This window comes from Solea senegalensis, linkage group LG14 (genome assembly GCF_019176455.1).
Source record: "Solea senegalensis isolate Sse05_10M linkage group LG14, IFAPA_SoseM_1, whole genome shotgun sequence".
In the NCBI taxonomy this organism is placed as follows: Eukaryota; Metazoa; Chordata; class Actinopteri; order Pleuronectiformes; family Soleidae; genus Solea; species Solea senegalensis.
The window spans coordinates 8704851-8717999 of NC_058034.1; positions in this window are offsets into that span (position 1 = coordinate 8704851).

Sequence of the window (13149 nt, forward strand, 5' to 3'; positions counted from 1 at the left end):
CGCTCTCTCTTTACCTGCCCAAGCGCAATTCTAACAAAAAGAGCGAAAGAAATCCAATTTACCATGCGGATCCACAGCTGTCACGGCAAGGGAATTAAACATTACCCATAACTCACTAGGGGTGCTGAGCAGGTCAGTGGATGGCAAGGATGGTAACATCACTCTGGGGTGTAATAACAAAGGATTTTAACCTCTGACTCCATCACGTGGGCTGCTGGCAGATTGTCCTCACCAACACCAGCTTTCACCAGCTAGTTAATAATCTTTGCTTGAGTTGACGACTCAACTCACAGGACACACCTTGCAACTCATCACTCAAACATTTTCCTAACACAAAAAGGAAGACATGGGGAATTGTCAGTATAAATGCAATCTTTTCCAACCCACTGGGTCCTGGAGCAGTTCCTGTGATGCTCCATAGGGGGTTGCAGGGATCCTGTAGCTGCTAGCGTCCTGGTGTCATCACCCACACATGCTGACTGCTTGCCTGGCTGGCCTGCCACCACCAGAGCCTCAATTACCTGACTGACGTTTCATTAGCGCCTGCAGCTGATCCCGTGGCTGAGAGGCAGTGGGGCGCAGAGGAGCATGGAGCGAGTGAGAGAAGGGGGAAGAGAAGGAAGCTTCAATGCATTACATTCTCATGCGCTGTCAGTGTCACAGCTCTGAGCAGCCACACAGCCACTCATTACATTGCAGCCATTTAGTACATGCTCTTATTGAGCTCGACTGTGTATACTAAAATAGAGCTGGCCTGGTTTTTATCTGTTGACAATAGCTCTGAGCTGACACTCACATACCTGCCCTGGATTGTTGAAGTGTTGTAGGTGTATGGTGCACTCAAACGTGAGGTAGCTATAGAGTGTCCATGAGATGAATCAATCTGGTGCTCTGATCAGAGGTTTATTTCCTCTTTTGTGTGGATGCAATGGAACTATATATTTGTGGTCCTGTGTACATCATGTACCTGAGTTTGTGTGTGGTGTGTGTGGCGTCTTCGCTCCTGGGGTTAGTGCAGGCCATGTCACAGATGATCCAGGGCAGAGCTGAGGGGGCTTAGCGAGGCCCCCGACCTGAGCCTCTCCACAGAGCCCACGCTTGGCTGGCCTCTCCTTCCCATTTGTCATCCTGGGCCAGTAAGACCCCCAGAGAGATTAGGGCAGAGCAGAGACACTGGAGGAGTAGCAGGAATAAGAGGATCAGTTAAGCTATAAACACAGACAAGTACAAACTTCTCTCACCCACTCTGGCGCAGTGACAGTCTGTAATGGCTGTCAAAAGTTCCTTGTGTGTTGTACATCTTCCTTTAAAAGACACCACACTGCCCGAATGTGTCGTACTTCTCGTGTCAGCAAACACAGCAGGTTTTTGGAGGTTCTTTACATTGATGAAACCCTGTGTGCGGAGTGAAAAGTGGTCTCGAGTTAAACAATAGACAAAAGAGTTAACTGCATCGACCCACAGCGACCCAGGATAATGAACTATGACCCAATGCAGAACAGAAAATGCAAAGGTTTGCCTATAATTAGAATTGTGTGGCACAAGGACCATTAGTCAAATCTTTCAGAGCTCCTTCATTTCCATATTTTTGAATATGCTACTTAATTATGCAAAGGGAATAGTGAGGTAGCTGAGAAGTTTTAAGAAAGCCTCATAAAGTCCTTATTAAGAGCAGAGGGGATTAATGACAGTTAATATGAGGGCAATCAAACATTTAATGCAAAGGCTCTCCTGCAGGCAAACAGTATTTAAATGAGTCAATTAGACATTCATTATCTACAAGCCTATAAGTGGAGTCAGATCTACATAAATGTTGGTGCAGAGAATCACTCCATCTAGAAAGTAACTAATGAAATATAAAAAAAAGTTCACAACTAAGACATGGAAAATGTACAAATATTTGTTGCTAGAGGGCTGGTTACATGTTCTCGTCAAATCAGTGAGAACGTGTGATATCCAGTGGAGATTATCTCATAAATCAAAATTATTGAGTTAGCATGATCTCGCCTCCCAATTAGCTATGTAGCATTGTTGAAGTCGAATGAGAGAGGGGAACGAGGGGAGCTCAATTGCTTATTATAAAATTACATCAAATCCTGCACAAGAATTTCTCCAGTTTTACTTTAACTGCGGCTAAATAATTGTCATTCCAAAAAAAACAAAAAAAACAAAAACACCTTAAAATAATCAGACTTACACAAAAACGTACATATTCTGCAGAGGATGGCTTTAGTAATAAAACCAAACTATGCAGATATATCATTGTCAGGACCTCTTCCTCCCTCCTCCTCCTATCCTTCCTTCTTTCCCTCTCCATGTCTGAGCTTCCACTCTTGTCAGTTGCCCCAGCACACAATTACTGTGTGTGATTGCTATCAGGCGGGACGGTCGGGGAGGCTCCCAAATTAGGGCCTAAATAGGATTTCCTACATGGCGAAGGGCACAGGCCTGGACATGGTAATGAAAGCCTATACATCACAATCAGGCCGACAATCCTATTCATACTGAAACACATTACTCTCACTCCTCATAATTATAGAGGGGTGACAGACGGGCCTGTGAGGCATGGTGGAGGAGGCGCAAGAGTGACGAGGAGGAGGAGGTGGAGGAGGTGAAGGTGTTGGAGGTGGAGGTGGGGGGGTGCTGGTTCTGTGTCGGTGTCTGAGGTGGCTGTCAGCTTCAAGTGGCTTCTTCTTCTCTCCACTTCTGTGATCTCTTGTACCTGGAGTGACCTGATTAAGTGGGAGTCCAGTGGGTTCAATTCTACACTGTTCCAGCATGGTGATCCCGACACCTATAGATCTGTGCAATTACAGAAAAGACTTCTAATTTGGGCACTTTCTCCCAATGGGGCAAGATTCTTCAAATGGGACACTGACCACATCTTCCATCAGACTGACTGACACAGGCACAAACACACACATATATAACCCCCCCCCACACACACACACACACACACACACACACACACACAGCAATGTGATGAGATGTGAGGGGGGACAGCTTTGCGATCAATACCATGAGCAGGAATCAGCGATGGGGAGAATAAGACAATGGCCTATCAGATTGAGGTTGACTTCTCCTTGTATGCGTGGCAGGCCTGTGACAATAGATTGGCCCAGAAATCCGATGGCACAATCTGACAGTGGGGAGAAGAAAAAAAAAGAGGAGACAGATGAAAAGAAAGATTGCTAATGCTCTCCAAGCAGGCATTTTAATCTGTGACAGAGGAGGGATTTGGTGAAAGCCATTATCACACGGCAACCCTGCTTCTTCCTCCCTCCCTTTTCTACTCTGATAAGACAACCTTATCAGACTGCTTGGGGGAGAATATGTATGTGTGTGTGTGCGTGCATGTGTCCACACTTTTGCATGTGTTTGTGTTGCAAAACAGGATCTACCAAATGTGATTCACTGGACCGCACTAAGCCCTACTCACACAATGTAAATCACCTTTAGAACTCAGTCAGACGGTAAGCGTCACAAAAGGGGAGTCAGACCCAATAACCCACTTTACTGGGCAAAGAAACAGCCTGGCTGAGACTTAAGCAAAGCTACCTGCTTGATTCTGTGTGTTCTATTGTTTTCTGTGTCTCAGTTGCTCTTGTACAAAAAAAAAATCCTTTCATCTTATGGCCACATCACAAGAGACATGAGGTGGTGATGGTGCAGGTGGTGATGGTGCCTGCCCATTTAGGTCACATGTTCACCCTGAAAACATCTCTGCTCTGTCAGCTTGGCCAGGTGCAGGTGTGTGTGTGTGTGTGTGTACGGGGCGACAGATAGAGGGACGTATTAGAGCTGGCTCTTTCTGAGTCAATGGACTGATGGAGATTTACTATGTGAGGCAGTGAGTTGACAATGTGAGAACATACACACTGTATATAATGTATATGTACTGTATATGTATTCAATTTAATTGAAATGAATTAATTCATTAGGAATTTCATTTGTGTAAAAGCATCACTGGGTGTCACACATCACATCAACATATCATCACCTCAAAATATGGCAAACAATAATCCACTCTTCTCAACACAAAATAACATGGTATTCACATCGGTTAAATTTAAAAAGTAATGGTGTAGGATGTACATCAATGATAGTGAGTCTGACAGATGTTGGCACAAAGCCTGACACGGCGTGTATGTGAATGTGTGTGGGTGCGTGTGTGTATATTATATGTCTATGCATGTGTGTGTGTGTGTGTTGAACTGGTACCTATCCCCACTTATTGTGTGTCTCCTCAACATGGTGTCCCTTCTGTGATCAGGACAATCCATCAGGACTTGCTGCTCATTAATCACCAGACAGACACACATGCACCTTCACACACGGTCAAACGCACACAGTCACACCTTTAGGATCAGGGCAGGCAGTGGGGTTGGTTTAGAAAATCTCTCGTGGCTGCACCACAGAAAGCATGTCACCGGTGCCAGGTGACACAACACACCTGTGGACACGACCATGACTTCAGAGAACCTATCAAAGACTACCTCCAGAGACAAAATGCTGCACCACAGAGGTTTCTCTGTTTCACCACAGACAGACAATATCACGATGTAAGCATTCAAGTCACTTCAAACATTGATGATTTTTCTTGTGGATGATATTCATGGTCCTCAACGCACAACATTTTCTGTAGGAGATACTTCAATTTGAGTAGGTCACCACTGGATACTGGATGCCCCCATTACAACCGCAAAGTCCTCTTTGCCTCTGCACTTGTCTCAAGTATCCACTCATGGCCTTTTAGTATGGATCATCAGATCAGAGCTGAGCAAGCCTCCATAGAACCAGCACACTGGCTAATTCACTATTGATCCTATCCCATAGACCAATTTCCCCTTGTGTTTGGTTTGGGACTACGGTTTCGGTCACGCTCTGTCTCTCCCTTAGGGGTCAGGGAGGAGCCCCTGCCACTCTCTTATCAAGCAGAGAGCACACACACCAAGAGTGTGTACAATTGAGAGAGAAGGGGAATGAACGGAGGGAGGGGAGCGTTACTAGCTTGCAGAGAAAGGGAGAGAGGTCATTAGTGGATGGTGATGAGCTCCAGAGTTTGAGAGAAAGCAGAATGACACGGGTTTAGCTCAAGCTAGCAGTGTGTTTTGCTGCTGTGGGAATCGTTGTGCCAGGAAAGTGAGGATGTGTTGTATTTTGGGCAAATTTCAGAAAAGACATAGAACTGTCCATGGTGCTGAAAAACACAACACAAGTTTTCTTTTTTCCTTTCTTTCTTTCTTTCTTTCTTTCTTCTCTCTCTCTCTTGCACAGAGGGATCTCTCATGTCTCTGGGTTTGCTACCATTTTCTTCTGTCAATTTTTGTGTGTTTTTTTTTTGGAGGGTCTTACTGGAACCAAGAGGATATCATTTCATGTATAGATTGTAAAGCCCTTTAAAGAAGGCTATCATTTGTGACTTTGTGCTACACAAATCAAATTAATTTGAATTGATTTATGTTGCGAAGTTCCCCTGTTATATATATATATATATATATATATATACACACATACAGACACACACACACACACACACACACACAGTCTTCAGAGATCAAACTTGTCTATGCTCACATTTCTTTTTTACCTCCCTCTATCTCACCTCTCACTCTCCATCACTGCTGTCTCCACATGTCTTCCCACCCCCACGTCTCCCAAAACCATCCTCTTTATCTACCCACCTCTCACTCTCTACCCATCCACCCTTTCCTTCACTTTCTTCCTATACCTGTCCATCCTGCCTCCTTCCTCTCTGGTTCCCCTCTGTCTCTCTTTTTCTTTCTCCCAGTAACAACATTCCCTCGACTAATTGCAATTCTGTCAGCAGGTAAATGCTTTGTGACCAGCCACTGACAGTCACGCCAGCCAGCTGCTGACAGTCATTGTGGGGCAGACAGGACAGCCTCGGCAGCGTTGGCAGTCAGTTAGCAGGCAGTGTATATGGATGTGGCCTCTCAGCTGAACAGTGAGACTCCAACTGTCTACTAGTGTGTGACACTCCCATTACCCCACCACAGAAAAAGGTAGACAGCCACAGAACAGCTGGATAATGCACTGTCTGACTGACGATACACTCTACCTCTCACACACTCTGCTTCTCACCTCGTCTCCGGGCCTGTGACAACACCGTCTTGATACTGTCAGGTTAGGAGCTGGCAAGTGTGACACGCCAGCACTCACACAGGTGATGTACAATATTAAAACAATCACGAAAAGGACAAGGTCAAAGGGAACGGGGCTCGATGATGAATGACTGATCAGAGGATATAGAACAGTCATGTGCTGAAGCACAGACTGGAACCACTTGTATCGTGCTACCACCAATTTAACTGATTAAAGGGATTGTGCAAACAGTTTTGCACAATATGTTCTTAATAAACATAATTTTGAATATAAAGTCAGCCCCGCGACGCAGTAGCTCCTTGATTACCAGGCTCAGCTAATTAAAGCAGGCTGTTGACAGTTGTCACCATGACCCTTAGCACAGCTCCCCTGGGCGTCCTTTTAGCATGCTAATGCTAATCCCCGGTGACGGGGGACAGGACAGGGCTGTCCCCTGCAGCCCCCGACTGTTGTGACCATAGGATGTGTCAGGACAGGCACAGTGATGTGCTAACACGGAGACGTGCCCATGTGCATGTCACACATCTGTAATTAGAAAAGAGGGAAAAGAGGCAGCTGCAGCGGGAGAGCTAGAGGGGACAGTTGTTGTGGGACCACTTGATCTCTGTATGCGACGCAGCTCGGAAAAGAGCAATGTGTGCCTCTAAACAGGCTTATAAAAGAGCAACCGGTTTCACAGGCCTTAATGCGACGATGTGCCCCGATTTGAGCTTGAGAGGCATGTACGAGATTTGATGCAAGTGGATTTGTGGAGAATAGTGCAACACAAGGCCACACAAAGGGAAATCAGAAACCAGTTAATGTTACTACTGAGAGGAAAAAAAGAGAGCACTTGCACTTGTCTATCAGTGTGTCTGTCGCTCTCTTCTCCTCTCCAAGGGAAGGTCAAGGACACATGCATATTCATGGAGGAGCCTGGCATAGGATCGATGGCTTTTAATTGTTTTCTCTTGGTTGGTGGAGGGACGTGCCAGTGTCTATTGATCTGTTTGAGTAGAGGCCACTCACAGAGCACGACTGAGAGACCTTTACCTGACTGAACACCGATAGACTGTGTGTGCACAAGTGTGTGTTTCTGTCTCTCCCTCTTTGTGTGTGTGTGTGTGTGTGTGTGGAGGGGTTGACGACTATGTGGTGATTAGGATTTTGACACACACAAAACCACAGGCTGCATGCAAGGGCCTCATGGGGCTTAGAGGTGGATAGACATACACAGAGGTGACACACCGCAGCAGAGGAGGGGAAGACAAGGGAAACAGAGAACATCATTTGCTCGGCATGGATTTGAATGATGAACACAATACCACCACGGAAAAATAAGTAGTTTCAGTCACATGTTATATATTAGTGGGTCCCTATAGCCTTAGAAAGCCCTGTACTAATTTCAGAAATAAGAGCAACCAATTATGGGTCATTATGTTTAAAGGTGACACATGTAAAATATGTACAACAGTGACATTTAGCGTGGCAGCGGTTGCTGCAATCCTTTTCAAAACATGGCATGAGTGTGGTTCAAGTAGGTTGCCAGATTTGCAGAAATACAAAAACCACATTGTGTTCATGCACATGCTGTACACATCTACATACATCCCACCATTTTTGATAAACATTGAACCTATTTGGTTAATTATAATGTGTTAGCAATAGGCAGAGATTGAAAGCAGCGAGCAGCAGTGTAGAACTGTCTCATGATGAGCGGAGACAACAGGGACTATAACAGACTGTAAAAACATGATATACATTAACTGACAGTGAGAGTGTCTACCCTAGCATTGTCTTTGGTTTGTCAATCGCCTCAACTTTCAGTTGTCACTACAGACCCTCCCTTTTCTTCTTCTCTGGTCGCGACGTTTTTAAGAGGGACACCAAGGCTTTTTGGGTTTGTTAAAGTTTGGAATTTTCAATACTTGTTGCTTATTCTGCTGGCATTCCATGAGTTTGTATTGTATAATTGCTGAATATGTTTAAATTGAACACATTTCTGCTTCTGAAGAACATCCAAATGTTTGTGAATTGCAGAGCCTTGTTAATAGCAGATGGATGTGTTCACCTGTCCATCTCCCAGCCAACCAGATCTCTCCCTCCGCAAATATTATCCCCCAGAGCGCTCTCTTTCATTTATTCTTTTGTAGCTGGGTGAATTAGTCAATTTGAACAAGCAAAGTTGGGAGATTGGCAGCAAGTTGGAGTAAAAAGAGGGTGTACAGAGAGATAGGGAGAGAGGAAGAGAGAAAGATAAAAAAAGATGGTGACAGTCATCCATTTGACCCAGGCTGTTGAGTTAGAGCAGCCTGGCTTGTCAAATCTCTGTGCTAACAGTGAATAGCCATATCTGTGCAGAGCATAGAAGGGTGTCATGCACTATGGTTTCATGGTTCAGGATAAGGCTGGATAAAGCCATTGGCGGGATGACACAGACAGAAAGACTTTTCACTCTCTCTCTCTCTCTCTCTCTAACTCCCTGTCTCACGCTCTCTGTTACTGTCTCGACTTGAGAGTGAGAAGCATGAACACTTATTTCAATCACATTGGCCGAGTTACTGTATGTGGGAGATGGTCATCAATTAAATGAAAGCTGTGTATTTAAACAAAGGGAAGAGTTTCTCGCTCGCAGCCTCCTTTTATTGAACAATAAGAAACCTCCACCCCCTCTCCACAAGTGCCCTCCTTTTCTTCTCGCTATTACACTGTAATTTCCTCCTCATACATACATATATTCACACACTCTCTCAAACACACACACACACACACGCACACAGGACCTATTAACGGCTCATTAGCCTGAATCATACATGAATTATACTCCTGCCTGCTGACAGTAGCTCAGAGAACAGGCACTTTTTTTTTGCTGAGGAGTCAGGGGTTAAGTTACCAATCAAAATAGCCACGCAGATGTATTCAGACATTTTAATATTGGCTATTGTGAGAGCTCTAAAAAATGTTAATCTCTTACCGGCGCGGCTGCACCCCAAGGCAACTGAAATAATAGTCTTCAGGAGGGGGGCTGGTGTCCAAAGAATTGATGTACCCTGTGGCATTTGGATAATTGTGTTGGAATTGCTGCCACTTTGAGCAGTTTTCAGGCTAAGCACCCTTTCTTTTTTTTTATGTCTTTGATTACCTGGACCACAGAGCGCTGTGTCCTCTCCAGCCACACTCCACCTCCTCTTCTACTTTAAATCCTTCAACTGAGCTGCTTATAAGGGAAATCAGAGGGGCACTTCCCATACTAGGGGACCAATATTGTGCTAACACAGTAGCACTATCAGCATATTGGTTCCTGGACAAAGGGCCAGGTGTTACCGCTGTACCACAGTCAATATAATGTAAACCACCAGAGGGGGCCAATGATGTAGACTGGCCCAAGACAAGTCAACACACCTACACATACAAGCTCACAACACTGTTTTACATGTTTTACAACTGCTAAGCAGATTATTTGTGTTGCACCTGTCAGGTCTCCCTTCCTCCGTACTTTAATTTCCTCCGTCTACACATGGTATAGCCCTCCTCACCCCCCGCCCCCCGCTCTGTGGCCCTGTCCTCTCCCAGGATTCAGACTAATGACTAGTGACAGTCCACTGAGGGGAGCGAGCTGTTTGCAGTCAGCAGTGCGTTTGTTGGTAATTATTTTCCAGAGTGTCACATTAGTGTCAGCCTCATGGCAGTGAGAGAGGAGCAAGAACGTGGGCCCCGGATGGGTGAGGGAGCAAGGAGAGGGGAAAAGGGTGTGATGTTTGGTGCTGGGCAGTGTTTTGTTTATGTGTGTATGTATGTGTGTATACTGAAGTGTTTGCGTTGGGCTGAGGACACGGGCTGTCACTGCTCTTTATTGTTCGACTCATGACTACATAAGACTCAAGACTTAGGATGGAGGTGAGCAGGAAAAAAAAAATATTGGTGTACTGTGTTCCTGTCCATCTTCACATCTCTGCCCGTCTTTCAAAGATACGGTCGGGTCATAGGATAAGGAAGGTAACACTCATCGTTCTAACAATTGCCTCATGAAAAGACTAAAAGCACCAGTGCACTCCACTGATTCACAAAATTCACACAACAGTGAATTGGATGACATGACATGGATATGGGCACTGAAATAAATTTGATATAATCATCATAGAATTCAATCTACATTGTACATTGAACAATGAAATGGTCAGTGCAATAGAAACAACATGCAACACTGAACATTATCCTTGTGTATTATTTATACTGCTGCTGTTTTTTATACCTTTGAGGACCCACTAGCTTTGGCACTTCTCACTCATTGCTGTTGGTATATCAGTCCTTAATAACATATTGTGCGTTTACATCTATAAAGAGGTTCGTGGATACATGTGCTCTGGCACAATGTCGTAAAAAGTGATCCACTTGCACATAAAGGTTTGTCAAGTGTCCTGTTGTTAAAACTATACATTTATGACTAAACATTTTCATCTTCTGGATGAAAGGTTTAGTTCAGGATTGAGGGCCATGGAGAGGAATCAGAAAGTCTCACAAAACAAGATTTGTGTGGGGGCAAAAAAAGACATTTTCCTAAAGTTATACAAAATAGTAAATTCTCTCCCTCTTGTAAAAAGCCCTACATCCACGTGTTCTTACAAACAGTCAGTTCAGGAAATGTAAATTTCAGCACAAACACAGTTGAGTTTATACAAACTGTGCAGAGAAAGTGAAAACACAGAGAATGCTGATACATGCATGTGTGCTCACCTTCTGGTTTATGTGTGTGTGTGTGTGTGTGTCTGTGGTGGGGGGTCAGTCACCAGCCCCCTTGGGAGGAAGCAATCAATGATGGAGACCATAATGCACCTCTCTGTATTCCTCCTCACATTCACGCTCACTGGATGCTTTGGGGAGCTGCGACGCACACACACACACACACACACACACACACACACACATTGTAACATGTTCGACAGCTCATCTTGCACACGTTCCTCTCCACTCCATCTTGTAGCTGTCTGGTCGATGGCCTCGCTCTCTGTCTCACTTCCACTGCTCAGTCTTTGGCAGACTGCTCTCCACTGGCACTGTCTCTCCCTATGTTAATATAGTAGCTAACCTCTCTCTCCATAGCACTGCTACCACACAGTGTCTATGTTGATATACTGGGGCAAGTGCAGCACTCCACCGCACAACTACAGCTGACTCCAGAGAACTGAGGACTCTTCATCTCCACCACTCTTACTGCCACTGTGGGGATCCTGCCGGGCTTTGCCATCGTCCTGTAAACTGCGGAAACGTTGACTCTCTCTCTCTTTAGCTTCAGTAGCAGGTGCTTCAAATTGATTTTTTTTTCCCTTGCTTTTCAAATGAAGGAAGATTATATTCATTTTGCAGTCTATCATAACTGGAGATTGTGAGTCTCGCACCGAAAGCTAATTACCACTAATTGGTCTGTGGAAATGATTACAGCAGTAACTTAGTTTACTCCAAGCACCCACAACAAGAACTGGGAATCGGGGAGATTACGAAGTAAAGCATGACTGTTTACTAAAAGACTCCACTGGTGACCTCTGGCATCGTAATAAAGGAAGTGGAGAACTCTTATCACGTTTCATTTGTCTGAATTGCACATTACAGAAACTAAGCTGTACTGTGTTTAATGTAAAAATCGAAATATGGGACATAAACGGAACCAAATGAAAGCGCATAAACCGCATGCGATAAGATGCTCTGCTCTGCGAGTGAATGTTTGAGTATGGCAGTCAAAAAGACAGCTTACTGACTCACCTCCTGTCAGAAAATGAACACATACAATTAACATCACATCCCATCATCCTCAGCTGAGTGAGTACGCCTGTAATTGGCTGGCTGACCAGCATACGTGGCTCCGGGTGGCAATTTATTCTGGGAGCCATGCAGTTTACCCTGGGCGGCTCACGGCCCCTGTGCCATAACCTGGCTGAGGCAGCGGGGACATCATTAACACTTCACTGGGCTGCAGGACACACACACACCCATCATCCGCCGTACAACACCCACAGCCACTAGCACACTGCATGGCAAATTGGAGAAACAGGGTAGAAATGATGTAGTGTTGTGTTCACTGATAAGGTGGCAAATTAGGATATTTTTGGTAAAATAATGGGTAAGCAGATTCCCAAAAGAGCTGTCAACCTAAAGATTACTTTTAATTATTGACGTGTGTGTGTGCGTGTGTGTGTGTACTCGTATTCATTATCTCTTTAGGACCTTTTTTGGCATAAACACTAACCTTGTCAGGAGCAGTAGTCCTCATGGAGGCTACACCTATCATTTCTGGGGAACTGGTTAAGTTTAGGGCTAAGATTTTCCAGCGTCATTTAAGGTTAGGGTTTGGCATTAAGTGATTAAGGTTAAGGTTAGGGATAATGCTTTAGGTTGTCTTTTTATTAAACATTTTTATTTGAATTAATAGAAGTCATTACAGTGTCCGACGTAAAACCTCTGAGTGTGTGAATTGGCATGCGGTTGTCTAACCACAAAACAATGTGTGAGTGACATGGTGCTCCAGTGGAGTGATGACCTTGCCTTGTCACAAAAAAGACATGTGCAACACACCTCCACATTGGTTTGAAGGGCAAAACAGTGAGAAAGAGAGTTGGGACTGTGGTCCATTTAAACGGTCTTCACTTGCTGTTTGTCCCTCGACTTCATCACCAGGCACTTGTCTTCGGGTGTGGGAGGAAGCAGGCCCACAGGGAAGGCTCCATTCCTGGGAATGTGAGGGACAGATGACAGATAAGACATTGGGATATTTATTGTTTAATATCCCAATTATTCCACCTGATTTCAGGCTGAGTTAGTACCCACTGATTTCAGGCTATGTCTCCCCACAAGCCCTATCCTTGTCTTCTTCTTCTTTGCTCTAGTATTCCCATTTCACTCATTTCCTATCTCAGGACTCTCTCGCTCCCAGATTGCGCACACACGCGCACACACACACACACACAGGCACACATGCACACACACAGGCTCACAGCCAAATGGCTGTTCATTAAAGACAGGGACCTGAGGGGAAGCAATCGTCTGAGAGAC